The sequence below is a fragment of the Falco peregrinus genome, chromosome Z (assembly GCF_023634155.1).
Source record: "Falco peregrinus isolate bFalPer1 chromosome Z, bFalPer1.pri, whole genome shotgun sequence".
Taxonomy (NCBI): domain Eukaryota; kingdom Metazoa; phylum Chordata; class Aves; order Falconiformes; family Falconidae; genus Falco; species Falco peregrinus.
This window is the reverse complement of record NC_073739.1, coordinates 25,875,317-25,889,114: the sequence shown is the minus strand read 5'-3', so window position 1 is coordinate 25,889,114 and position 13,798 is coordinate 25,875,317.

The following is a 13,798-nucleotide window of genomic DNA, read 5'->3' as shown; positions in this document are numbered from 1 at the left end:
GTGCCCTTCTCACCTAGAGGCAAGAAGAGTCAATGGAAAGTCAGAGGGAGATTGACAAAAGCCTAGTAGAGTCCCTAGGAACAGCTGCAAGCAGGAGACCAAGTAAAGTAGAGACCACAGAAAAACACACCGATCATGGGTATGGAAGTGCTGCTACCACAGAAGACCACCAACAGTGAATAACAAGAGACTGCTTTGGCTTGTATAACTGGGCACTGGCCAAGACTGGGGAACACTTTGATCCTGTAATGAAGCTCAGACTTTGGGAGCTATACTGTGTGCTGTGTTTACAGAAACTGAAGGACTTCCTACCACCCCAAAGCTCATTTTAATACTGTGACGTGAAAGACAGATACCCATGAAACAGATTGATGTGTCATTTGAGACAACCAGCAGCTTTAAGCATTTATATAAATATTCTTGCTTAAGATATTCAGTTTTAGTCTGTCTTGCTAACAAGGAAGAGCCCTGCACAGGTTGTAAGAATCCAATAAGTATGTATTTTAAAAGAATTTAGCATCATCACTAAGAATGAAAAGCTTCAGTCATTTCTGGGTTTTGTTGAGCACTATTGTTTACTGATAAATTGAGTGGTTTTTAAAGTCAGTACCTGCCTTGAGAAAAGATAGGTCTGTCTGAACAGCTGTCTTATCTTGCGTACAGAGATCCATGAAGTACAGCACTATATGACATCTTTCTCATTGACTTATTTCTTTGAGCTAAGATAGTTATAATTGTAGCAGCACCTAAACCTACAGTAATTACTGTAAATAATTTTTGAGTGCCTTTATATATAATCATCATATTCACAATTAGGTTAATTGTTAATAATTTAAAATATTAAATATTAAATATCAAATATTAAAATGTTAAGAAATAATTTTAAAATATTATCTGCTGTACGTCTTCATTTCTGAGTTTCTAGTTCCACTAATCTCCTCTGCACTTCCTTACTTTAGCTTGCTTAAACAACTGTGGGTTTTACTGTTGGTTGGACCCTCCAGAACAGAACACTCCCTTTGGACCTAGCTAAGCAATAGACTTTCACTTCAGGTGCTTTTTAATTATTAAACATAAAATTTACAATTGAATAGACTTGTAAGACTCATATCTAAAAGCATGACTGTGATGGGACCCAAAACCACCTAGAAATTAGCCTTTAAAAAACCACTCAGACACTGTTAAAAAGGTCAGGTAAAACTTGAGGATAGGAGTGCAAAGAAAGGTGAAAATCAGTTAACAGGGAATCCAGTGAGCATATCTCAAAAGGGTTCAAACACAAAAATCCTGTATGCTATTGTAACATGAAACTTTAGTGATTCAGTGTAATAAATGGAGATGCAGGAGTCTTTTTTATTATGAAGGATGTTTATGCGAAGAGCAAAATAGACAAGAGAATGCAACAGCTAACAAATACTTGATGGGCACTTTAATCTTCTATTAATATGTAAATTTTCTTCTTTAGGACCCTAGAAAGAGCTATGTTTTTTTCATAGACTATTTGAAAAGTGTCTTACTCTCCCAGAGGTACTTCTTGTATGAATCCAAGTGAAACACTGTATTTATGCTAATTCCCCAGATACTCCTGTATGCACCATTTTCCTTTTGAAATTATATGGAGTTTATTGAACCACATTTGTAAAACATTCCACAGTTGATTTCATTCTAAAGATCTCCTTTAATAGAGCTGAATCCCCTGTTGATCTGTGTCATGTGAGGATATTAAGAAAATCACCTTCAACCACAAGGGAAGAAATTAGAAAGTCTGTTTGAAAATTTGGATATGAGCTTCTGACCAAAACCTGATCATATTATCTTCATAACCAACCTTAGTCACATATGTGCCACTGGAAAAACAGAAAAATATTTTCTTTAGTAAATGCCACTCTTCAGAGCAGAATCAGCTTTACTGCAGGAATAACATTTTTATTGGTATATATTAAAAAATGCATTTCCTTTATACCTAGCCATAAGCACTACTTCCATAGTGAAAAATAAAAATAAAACCAGCAAAATCCTGCTTGCTACCATCAAAAGAGAAACTAGGATTTTTTTATTTGAATTTTTTGCTGTATTTGTATGCTTTGGCTTCTTCCACCTGTTCAGCCTGCAGCAAGTTAATCATGTTCTCTCCCTATTTTCCGTATAGAAATGACAGAAGATTATGATTTAAAATCTGCTTCTCTTGCGAGACTTCCTCACCTTCTGTAGGTTTATTCACAACAACGGAAAACAGATTTAGCTCTGAAAAGTGTCTATGGATTAGGAATCATCATGAAGTCTGAAATCTTTTTGTCTTATTATTTGAAAGGCTGTAATGGTTTGATCTGCCTTTCCACTGTGAATCCTTTTTGTAGCATATCCCACATGAATGCCTTCCTGCTCAGATCCCTCATGAAATGACAGCTTCGGCTAAGGATCTCTTCTGGCTTTTATGAAATCGGGATAACTCCACCACTGTGAAATGCAATACTTTTGTACATCCATAAAACTGGTGAGGGAGGGAGACCTATGCACTGGAATTCCATCAACACATCCCATTAAAAGAAAGTACTACATTACCTTTAATCTGCAGGCACAATATGTAAAGTTAAACAGGGCTCCAAAACATGACCATGAAAAACGATGGTCTTTCATAGGAATGCAGACAGGTGTTAGAGATTCTTTTCATTTATTTTTTTAATGTGTTCCTCTAATACTTGTTATTTTCTATTATAGAGAGAACTCAAATCATATACCCTTAGTGGTACTGCTATGTTTTATGTCATTATTCAATTTAAGGACAATGTATGAGAATTCAAATAAAAAAGCAACATAGATTTTTTCCCTCTGGAAAACATACTAATCAGATGCAATCATTTTTCTGGTTATACAATGCATGTAAAGACAGCAAAGTCAAAAAAAAAACCATAAATGTACTACAGGAAGTGACTATGTGTTTCGAGAGAGAGTTCATGTAGCATGATATGCTGCAGCTAGCATCAGGGAGAGCAAATTTCACCTGTGGTCAAAGTTTCCCCAAGTTCTCCTGCTTCAGCTACCCAGAGATGAGCTTGACATAGTTATAGGTACTATTCTGCCTTTGGAGAAAAGTGACAGGCTTTTGGCAAAAAGGCAAGGCAGGACAGTCGGAGTAAATGCATGGTTGCACAAGCTAAAGCCACAGATGGTGGAGAAGGACCTTAACAGTGCCAGTAGCTGTTTGGATTCTTCTTGCCTAAAGATACAGATTTGGGGGTTGGGGGTAAGAAATTAAAATGTGGCCAAGATCAAACAATTTAATTGGCATTATTTTGTGAATCAATTTAATCTGACCAGACATTAGTATACACAGTGATTGTCATACCCTGCAGTGGAGGATTTAAACAGAAAGCACAGGAGTGCAGAATGAGAGGGGATGTGGTAGAGTAAGTGATCACAGCCAGTAAATGCACTGATGGCACATTTTCCACAGTCAGCTCCACTCATTCACGAGCCCACTTTGATTAGCATCCAGAGGTCACACCAGAAAGGCTTTCTGTGCTTTGCACCTTCACATTGTCACAAGGCCATTTTTTCACTGGCCTCCCCACTGGCACTCAAGCTGGCAAAAATGCTGCCATGCTTCTCAATGTTTTTAAAACTGTCACAGGGGGGTTGCTCCCTAGTTGGATGGAGGCTGAAATGGCCTTTGCATCCTGTGTGAAAGCAACCCTCCCTTGGCAAGAAAGGCTTTCTCTTCTGGTCCATTATCAGTATTCCTTGATAGGTAATTAATTAATTGACTCATGCACATGTATAACTTCAAAGGTCACACTCAGCCACAGTGTTTGTCACTTTTCAGCCAAGAGCTTCCTGTTCCCAAAGCAGGAGGAGCTAAACTGCACATGGTCCATATCTTAAACTGTTGCTCTCTGGATTTGGTATATTTAACTAACCTGGGCTCATTTTCTGACTGAAACCAAAAAGGTTCATAAACTGTACCACTTAGTGATTGCTTAGGGATGGAAAACTGCAGGGAAACAAACAGGACAAACTGTTATGTGATAAAAGCTGGTCTGCATGCCCATGAAAGAGCTCAGAAACAATGGCAAGAGGGGAAGGCTCAAGTATCAATCTGGAAGGTTAATCCCAGGCCCACCTGCACAGGAGCATCCGTCCCTCAAAACCTCATCTGCACAAGCTCAGAGTGCAGATACACAAAGGCAGGTGGGAAGCCAAGGTTCTCAGAAGGAAGGACACCCTGTCTGGGTGCCTCCTGGGGTGATCTAGGAGAAAAACTTGGTGATGGGTGGATGAGGGGTGTCCTGGCCATCCTGGAGCAAAGCAGTGGGGAGTAAGACGATTTGTACCAACAACAAGAGTGGGCCTGCAGTCTCAGGGGCTTTTATGTCTGGGTGCCAGCAACTGAGGAGACTGGGATCTGGGGGCACCTAGTGGATAGATCCACTGTATCTATACATATATTCTTACCAAGGTGCCTCCATTCTGCTCAGCCAGAGAGGGGAGCAGGACGCAGCCATTGGTGCTGTTTGAGTTCACGTGAGTGCTCAGTGTGTATGTCTGTGATATGTGTGGCCACACACACATATCTGTGTATGTGTGGTGCCTATATCTGTTCTGTATGCACACACCAAGTGGGAAGACATTTTCAGCCTTGCTGTTGGTTGGACCTAGGGACATGGAGCTGCAGCAGCCTCATCTCCTTTAGGCTGTTGGATCAGGCACAATACAATTTCACTTAATATATACAAGTCAGAAAACTTCTTTTTACCTCACAGTGCTAAATATGACCTACTATTGCACCACTAGCCAAACCCAGAATAAGAAACCACTCATTTCTCTTATAAACTGGAGTTAGAGATCACAGACAATGAGAACAATTTAATTTCACAGGTGTTGCAAGCAGGCTGTGTTAGCATGTCTTGTAGAGAACTGCTAACACAGCCAGGTTGGTTTCACTCTCCAGATGGCCAGTCCTATCTGGGCTACCTCCAGGTGCAGAGAAGGACATGACTGATCCTTGCACCTCAGCACCCTCCACAATGCATGTCATATGAGAAGGGCAAGGCTTGCAGGGGCATAAATGTTAGCCCAGAGAGGTGCTTGTACTTCCCACAAGGCTTTTTGTGCTTGTCACCCACAATCAACATGGAAGCAGAAGAGGCAAAGTAGTCAAAAGTGTTCAAAATCCCTCTGTAACTTTGCAACAACTTCTAGATATCAGTGCTTTATGTTATAATAAAAAGAAACTATGATAACTGTTCACTGAACCACACAGATATGGTGTAGTCGGTGTAATCGAAGTAGTTAAGGTTCACTAGCTTCAACTAAGCTCTTTACTGCTCTGGTTAAACAATACTCACATTAGCTCATTCATAAACAGCTCAGGTAGGTCAGCATGCTTACAGACAAACACAATAGCACACATTAACACACACGACATGGTAGCAAATCAAGTTTTAGAAATAAGAGCTTAAAATAAACTTGGAAATCTCAGTAGAATGTCAATGAGGACTCTGAATTCTGAGGATTTTTTTTTGTGAAATCATCAGGATCTGACTTAAACAACAAGTTTTATAGCAATGATATAGGGAGGCATTCTCTGCTGTATCTAAAGCTACTGGTGTGCAAGACAGTGTGTGTGTGTGTGTGTGTGTGTTTTAAAATGCAAAGCAAAATAAATTAGCTTTATGGCATGAACTGAGCTGTGGCAAAAACTGAATGACCTTCAAGTTCTCAAAAAGGCAGCTGTACAAAGCCAGTTCTTCAAAATGACAAAAATGTTACCCCATAAACAGCTGGCAGAAACAACAAGAAAATCTGGATTATACAAAGTGTCAGTCAAGCAGATACTTCTGGATTTTTCTTTTCATTAATGTAACTCAAGTTGGTATTTTCTAACAAATTTAAGGCAATTTTAACTCCATTAATTCCCACGTCCTCCATCTGTGCATCTGTGTATGTGAACAGATCAGTCTGGGCAAAAAAATGTTCATTAACAAAAACCACACTATTTTAGTTATCTAAGTATGCACCAAATTAGTTACAATGTACTTATCTTGTGAGTTGTAAGCAGTTTTAAAAGTAGTCTTTTCATCCAACCCTGCTCACAGACTTCCTTGTCTAACAGTCAGATTAAAAATGTACAGACTAAGAAAAAAATTCATATTCCACTCCAAATTTTGTGTATGCGTGCCTAACTCCCAATAGCTGTTTTTCAGTTAACTGCAAATCACTGAGAAGTAGACTCTCATACAATGAAAATACAGAACAGTGCCACAGCGGATTCCTATCTTAATTCAGGCACTGCTCAAAAAGTAGGTAACCGTAGAATAATAAGATGTAGGCATAAGATAAAGATGCTTTTACATAATGAGTCTTTTGATCTTGCATATGCTTACGTATGTCCTTAATATTAAACTAAGTATCCTGCTGAATCAGGAAGATTATTTGTTTGTATAATGCAGCACATGTTATGCATCTCTTCAGCTTCCAGTCAAGCATAAGTGTGTCATTGCTCCAGCCAGTCTTAGGTGTTAGATTAATCTGAGATCTTTTCTACACATTTTGGTGATTTGTTGATGAAATCTTCCTATTCTGGCCATTAAACTAAAAAGATAAAATATTATATATACATATGTATATATATATATATATATATATATATATATGTATCAGGTTTGTGCAGACTCTCCACTGTGGAGTTCAGTGGCATGAAAGGACTAAATTTTGGTGTTACTAAATAAAGAATTGCATTTGACCAAGACCCTGCAGATGTATGTAAGGAGTCATAAGGAAGAAGGTGAGGTAATGGGCTGAGGTAATCTCTGCAAGATGCAAGGAATAAAAAACTTGGGTAACAAATGGACAAGTCTGGGTTTCCACATTATTCCTGACTGTTGCAAATATCAACATGATTGCAAGCTATTTAAACATCTTTTATTCATTTAAAATATTGTATAGAGAGACATTTCCTGTATTTCCTAGTAGACAAAACAACTTGAGACACAAGATTTGCTCCTTGAAAAGGTGCATGAGTAGGCTGTTATGTTTTACAATGAGTGTGATGTCCAACATCAAAAACGAAATAATGTTACATCAAAGGAATGCTGCTTTCACACTTTGCATGAAACAGACTATCATTGTTCAATATGATGCCAGAATTACAAGAAAGGGGGAGAAATGTTCTTTCCATTGTTTTATACCTGACAGGATTATTTACTCCTTACTGAGGTCTGTATGTACACCTAATTCATGCAATCATAGAATGATAGAATCATTTAGATAGGAAAAGACCTCTGAGATCAGTTCCAACCATTAACCCAGGACTGCCAACCATGGCTCTAAACAATGAATCTACAGATTTTTAAACACTTCCAGGGATGGTGATTCCACCACCTCCCTGGGCAGCCTGTTCCAATGCTTGATCACCTTTTCAGTGAAGACATTTTTCCTAATATCCAATCTAAACCTCCCCTGGTGTAACTTGAGGAGGTTTCCTCTTGTCCTGTCACTTGTTATCTGGGAGAAGAGACTGATCCCCACCTGCCTACAACCTACTTTCAGGTAGCTGATGAGAGCAGTGAGGACCCCCCCGACTCTTCTCTTCTCCAGGCTGAACAGCCCCAGTTGCCTCAGCTGCTCCTCAGAAGATTTGTTCTCCAGAACCTTCACCGGCTTCATTGTCTTTCTCTGGGCACACTCCAGCACCTCTACGTCCCTCCTGAAGTGAAGGGCCCAAAACTGAATATGGGGCTCAAGGCGAGGCCTCATTTCCCCTGTCCTGCTGGCCACACTGCTTCAGATACAAGCCAGGACGCGGATGCTGTTGGCCTTCTTGGCCACCTGGGCACGCTGCTGCCTCATGTTCAGCTGCCCATCAACCAGCACCCCTAGGTCCTTTTCCACGAGGCAGCTTTCCAGACGCTCTTCCCCAAGACTGTAGCGCTGCGTGGGGTTGGTGTGACCCAGGTGCAAGACCTGGCACTTCTCCTTGTTGAATCTCACACAATTGGCCTTGGCCCATCAGACCAGCCTGTCCAGATCCCTCTGAGCAGAGCCTTCCTGCCCTCAAGCAGCTCAACACTGGCCCCAACTTGGTGTCACCTGCAAACTCACCGAGGGTGCACTCGACCCCCTCATCCAGATCATTGATAAAGATATTTAACAGAACTGGCCCTAATGCTGAGCCCTGCAGAACATCACTTGTCACCATCTGCCAGCTGGATGTAAGCCCATTCACCACCACTCTCTGGGCTCCTCTCGTCCAGCCAGCTCTTTAGCCAGCGTAGAGTACACCTGTCCATGGCTTGAGATGGTCAGTTTCTCCAGGAGAATGCTGTGGGAGATGGTGTGAAGGGCTTTACTAAAGTCCAGATCGACAACATCCACACCCTTTCCCTCATCCACTACGTGGGTCATCTTGTAAGAGATCAGGTTCAAAAAGCAGGACCTGCCTTTCCTCCATATTCATCTATATATGCAAGAAAATAGTGCTAAAAACAGCTCTTTCGATTTATCTATGCTTGCCTTCTCTCTAGTAACTCTCCAGGGATGGCAAAAGATGTGATTAATCAAGATCAGATTAATCTGCGCTACAAGAAGAGCATTTTAAGGCATATAAAGCACTTCTCCCTTCCAAGAGTACTTTTAAGGAAGTATACTGTGATAATGGCTGAGCATGACATTTACTTTTCAAAACAAAATGAGATTCAGCAATGCACTCAATCTTCATTGAAACTATCCCTTGAAAAAAGTGTGAGAGGCAATGGGAATGAATTAATCTCTTGGTTCATCAACTCCACTCTTCTATTATCACCTAATCTCTTTAATAAGGTTACTGAACCTCATCTTATAAGTTACTTATTGCCCACATTATTTTTACCAGAAGGCCATTCAAGGATCTTAATCCTCTAAAGTATAGCTCCCTTCTATCCATTTGCAGCCACACAGGGCTAGTGTTCCCCTTTCTGTGTCAATACCACCTGTTAGCACAGCCAGTGTTGCTTCCGTCATAAATACTCTCCCATCTTTTGCTTTCTGCTTTCTTTCTCTTCTCCCCTTTCCAACTCTCCTTTCACTAACATACACACTGTCACTACATCTGAAAATGGTCTGATTTGTTCTTGTGAGGTAGACTTTTCAGATAAACTTGTAACTAATGGAAAACAAGAAACACTCAGCAGCTGCAAACATACCCTTCTACTATACAGGAAGAAGGAGCTGTTAGTTTGTGGCAGTGGACTGAGCAGAAGAGAATATGTGTTAGGAAAACAACATCCCCTGGTTGCAAAGAGTAAGCAAAGGAAAGCATAACAGTATCAGTGTCCTCAGCACCAGCATTTCCCCATCTGTCTACCTGCACCTGTCTGGGTTGCACTATTTCATTTCCAAAAATAGTTCTTTAGTACATATGAAAACATCAAAGAAATACTCCAGCCTGGGCAATGGCTGGTGAAAGAAAATACTTGCGGGAGATCATATTCACAAGCACATATATTTATATTCTTAGTGGTACAGTCATCACCAGGATAGCTGTGTTTGGCCTACTGAAATCTAGCTAAATGCTACCCTTAAGAATATTACATTATTCTTTACTTTTGTTTTCAATAGCATCGCTAATTCCCTAGTGGGCACAAAACTAAACATCAAGAGTAATTCTAGAGCATATGCTTTGTTAATGTTAGACCTTGGAAAGGAAAGGGTCAGGGAAAACAAAACTGTTGGGAGTCTTGCATTATTTTTGCTGAGACTTGTAGCTTTTTATAGAGATTGTAGTTTCATTATAAAGACCTTCCCTAAACAAGTAGTACTGTACAGTTGTCTGTGGGCTCTCTGGATTTACCCACTGACAGTGTGTTTCTTTTAGAATGACTCTTCACTTGAAGAAAGCTATATATATTTTTATTATTTCATTAATGTCTCAGAAAGCTGTGGTATAAGTCTCCACTCTCATTGTTTCAGGTCTCTACATCTGCTGTGACTGACAGCACTCACGGGTTTTGTTACATTAACAAAGTAAATTACATGAAAAGATATTGCCAAATATTTTTACATACAATAGAAAATATGTGAATTTATTTCTTTATTCTGCAATGCCTGAGAAAATTGAACCTTTTGCATGCTGTGAACCTCAGGACATTTTAGAAGATTGATGCAAAACACCAAAACAAACCCAAACCTTGATATGGATATGCCAGATATGCCAGTTTTACATACTTAAATATACAACACAGTACTAAACTGACTGTTTTTAACTACATACAGCTTCTTGAACAATTTGCATATGCCATTTTAATTTCCTATTTTAAAGAAAAATGTCAGTATCACTTAATTGAGTCTTCAGAAATATTTTATATTTTGGAAATGTAAGACTTCAAATTATAATGATAAGACCTTCAAAACTGTAAATTTCACAGTTCTTTGAGAAAACAGACAGAATGCAAGAGCATAGGCTATAGACTGAGACTTTTCTCCAGAACTTGTACATTACTGCTGATGGGCAATGGACATAGAAAACAGCTAATCCTTCTTGCTAGACAATGACTTATGGATTTATTTAGGGTTCTTTCACGTGTAATAGTAGAATGCCTCAGATAGCCAGTGACTCAGTCTATCATAACAAGACTAATTTGTATAAACTCTAAGCTGAAACAACCAAAAGTTTTCATTGTTCACATTTGTTTGGAGCTCCAGACCTGAAAGCTTAGCTCTCAGCTGAATATTCTGAAATGTCCAGGCACAGCATGTGTTTATGTACACATATATGCATATATTATGTTTCTGCCTTTAAGGAAATTTTCTTCTAATAGTAGTTAGATTCAATTTTGGTAGCAACAGCCTGTGGATTCAGCATGAGAAGATAAATGTTCTGGAGTCAGATACTAATTCCTATGTAATTTTTTTGTTATTTGCAATACATGGTATCTTGTACCCTGCTTGGAAAAACAGTAATGAAACAAGCTCTAAGGGACTAAAAAAAAATGTTCTTCCTGAGGATCAACAAATAAATATATGTGCATGATTATATGGAGAAGAGGGATTTTGCTAACCTCAGATAACTCCATTACTTTCCTATTTAATTTTTAAGATCACATTTTTATTTACTTTATTCTTAATTTACACAAAATCTAAATCAGAACAGAACACAGAAAGATGGACTAAGATTTTCTTTCCACAATTCATATTATAAATATGTTCTGTTCTTCTTCTTTTAAACTGTATACCCAATTCATTTGTATTGCACTTTTCTTCAATTCCTGTTGCTGTTATAAAATTTGATAATTTATTGAACTGCTGTGCTAAGAATGGGGAGACATCAGCAGATAGGAGATCTAGAGACATAGTTACACATAGAGCTGCAGTGTTCCTCCTTTGACTCTGGAGTGCTGCCCAAGGTGAAATTCTCCAGTGTTGATGCCACAAAAATAAAAACCTGACAATCTTCCATTCAAAGAATGACATCCCAGACTGGTTGTTTACATTCTGACCCTCATGAACTGGCACTCCAAGATGCAACAAGTGTATTGTTGTAGTACAATATGAAAGGTGTAGTGGTGTCTGTTATCCATAGAGCTGCTTAAAAGTTCTGCAACGTGAAGTCACCCAGGTCCTTCAGGGTGTGCCACCTGCTCCACTGCTCACACAGCACCTGCCTTCCTGCCAGCTCAAAAATTAAGCCCATGCACAATCATAAGAATCACAGCCAGGTATGTTTCTTCAGTACAGGTTTTCAGTCAAGCGAGTCTGTTTAACTGCCACTCCCCTAGGAAATCCACGTACCCATCACAACCTCTGCTCCCCTGAAGGATCTAGCATTCTTTGTAAAACTACATAACTTGTGTTTCTTACATACATAAATAAATATCACAGGAGTTTCTGCTGTTCTCAACTATCACAAGCAACACCTAAACATCTTTGACTGACACTTGAATCACTCACTTTGCAGAAGTTAAAAACTGTAGATAAAATAAATATGAGCGCTTGCTTGCTTAGCAGTAAGTAATACCACATAATATAACTACAAATGCGAAATACCCAAAGCAGATAAGTATTTCAATACTGTGTCAGGCTTAGGAATTTTATATCCCATATTGTATTTCCCAACTTTATCAAAGAGTCTAGCTTTTTGACCAGTTTTCAATAAGTAAACCTCACCATTTTCCGATTGTAAAACAGACATCACTGCTTTTTTCTATGCAGTACAAGATAAGAATAGAGACTTTAGTGATCTATTAGAAATAGGGTAATGGAATGATTAAAGTTCAGAATCACCCTTGAAGTACAGGGTAATTTCCTTCCTGATAGCATTCTAGCCTTGAGAAAACGTGCCTTAACAAAAATTTAATGAAAATGCATCTATTTACAACTTTCTCACTATCAAAAGTCAAAGTAACGTAGTAGAAATACAGACAAAATTTAACTATGACATTGTTAGTAAACAGATTTCACCTACATCCGAAGGCGAAGTTTTCATGTATGTAAATGTTTTGACTTTTTAATCTGTAAAGCACGTGAATGCTTTATGTAGAGCAGAAAAAGAGAAAGAGCATCTATAAAGATCCAGTAAAAGACAAGACAAAGACAAAATGTAAAGCACACTCCAGAAGGCATTCACAGAATGAAGTAATCAAAATTTTATGTCAGTGGGGAGGGGGGGTGGGGGTGGGGGATGAGGCACCAAAAGAAAACAACAACAACAAAATAACAAACCAAAACGATGCAAATAAAAATAACCCAACACCATAAGTTGTTTCTAGAATGTGATAATACCAACACAAACTCTTGTTATAAAGCTAACAAAGAGTGTTCTGTTTTGCCATGCATGGTAAGAAAAAGCCAACAGTAAAGACAATAAAAACCTAAAAATATATAGCAAATAACACAAAAACAAATTCAAGAAAGATCAGTTGCTTATTTTAATGTATATATATGTCATCAATTTAATGTATTCATGTATTTTTCATATTTTCCCTTGGATAAATGAACAACTATATACAAAGATCTAGCATAGCTGTAACAGTGAAAGTACTGATACACTCACAGGTGCTTCAGCTAGCAGTTTCTTCTCTTATGTGCCTCCGAGGATTGACACATATGCAATAATAGAAGGTTTATCTCCAACCAGCTGAGAATAAGGTAAAGGTTAGGGGGAATTCAGAGTTACTTAATTAAAGCAGTTACCCTGACTACATCATGCAACAGTAAACATTACAGTACAATACAATAACTAGCTGCTTATAGTTATCTATTTGTCTAGACATGCTCTATTTCTGTGAACTCATGTTCATTTTCAAGGATACAATTATAAACTTTTCTCACAGGTAGTCCTTGCATAATTACTTTGATTTCAGTCAAATTAACACCAGGTGGAGATCTGGGCCAAAGATTCAAAACTTCTAAAAGTTTCTTGGCACAAAACGGACATTTCTCACAGCTTTGTCCTTTGCCTTTCTCAGTGTGGGCCCCTAGCCTCTCAAGGTCTCTGGAGTTTGCTGAAAATACAGACCTGGGGAGTGAAGGTTTCCCTCATTATGTCCTGCCTCACTCCTTCTTTTACTGTCCTTGCCCTTGCATGCAAACCCCTAATTTCATGATGGCTTCTTTGGACTCTTCCACCAAAATCAACCTTCTTTTCAAAGATGGAGTCACATCTAGCCTACCTCAAAAAAAACTGATAAAAAACATTTTATGCCCAACTGTCAAAGTAGCTGACAGGGAATGAAAGCTGGTTTTAGGGCTTTTCTAATGTTTAATTTGTCTTACCACTTATACACACAAAATAAATAATATAATAAAAAAAAACACATTTCACCTT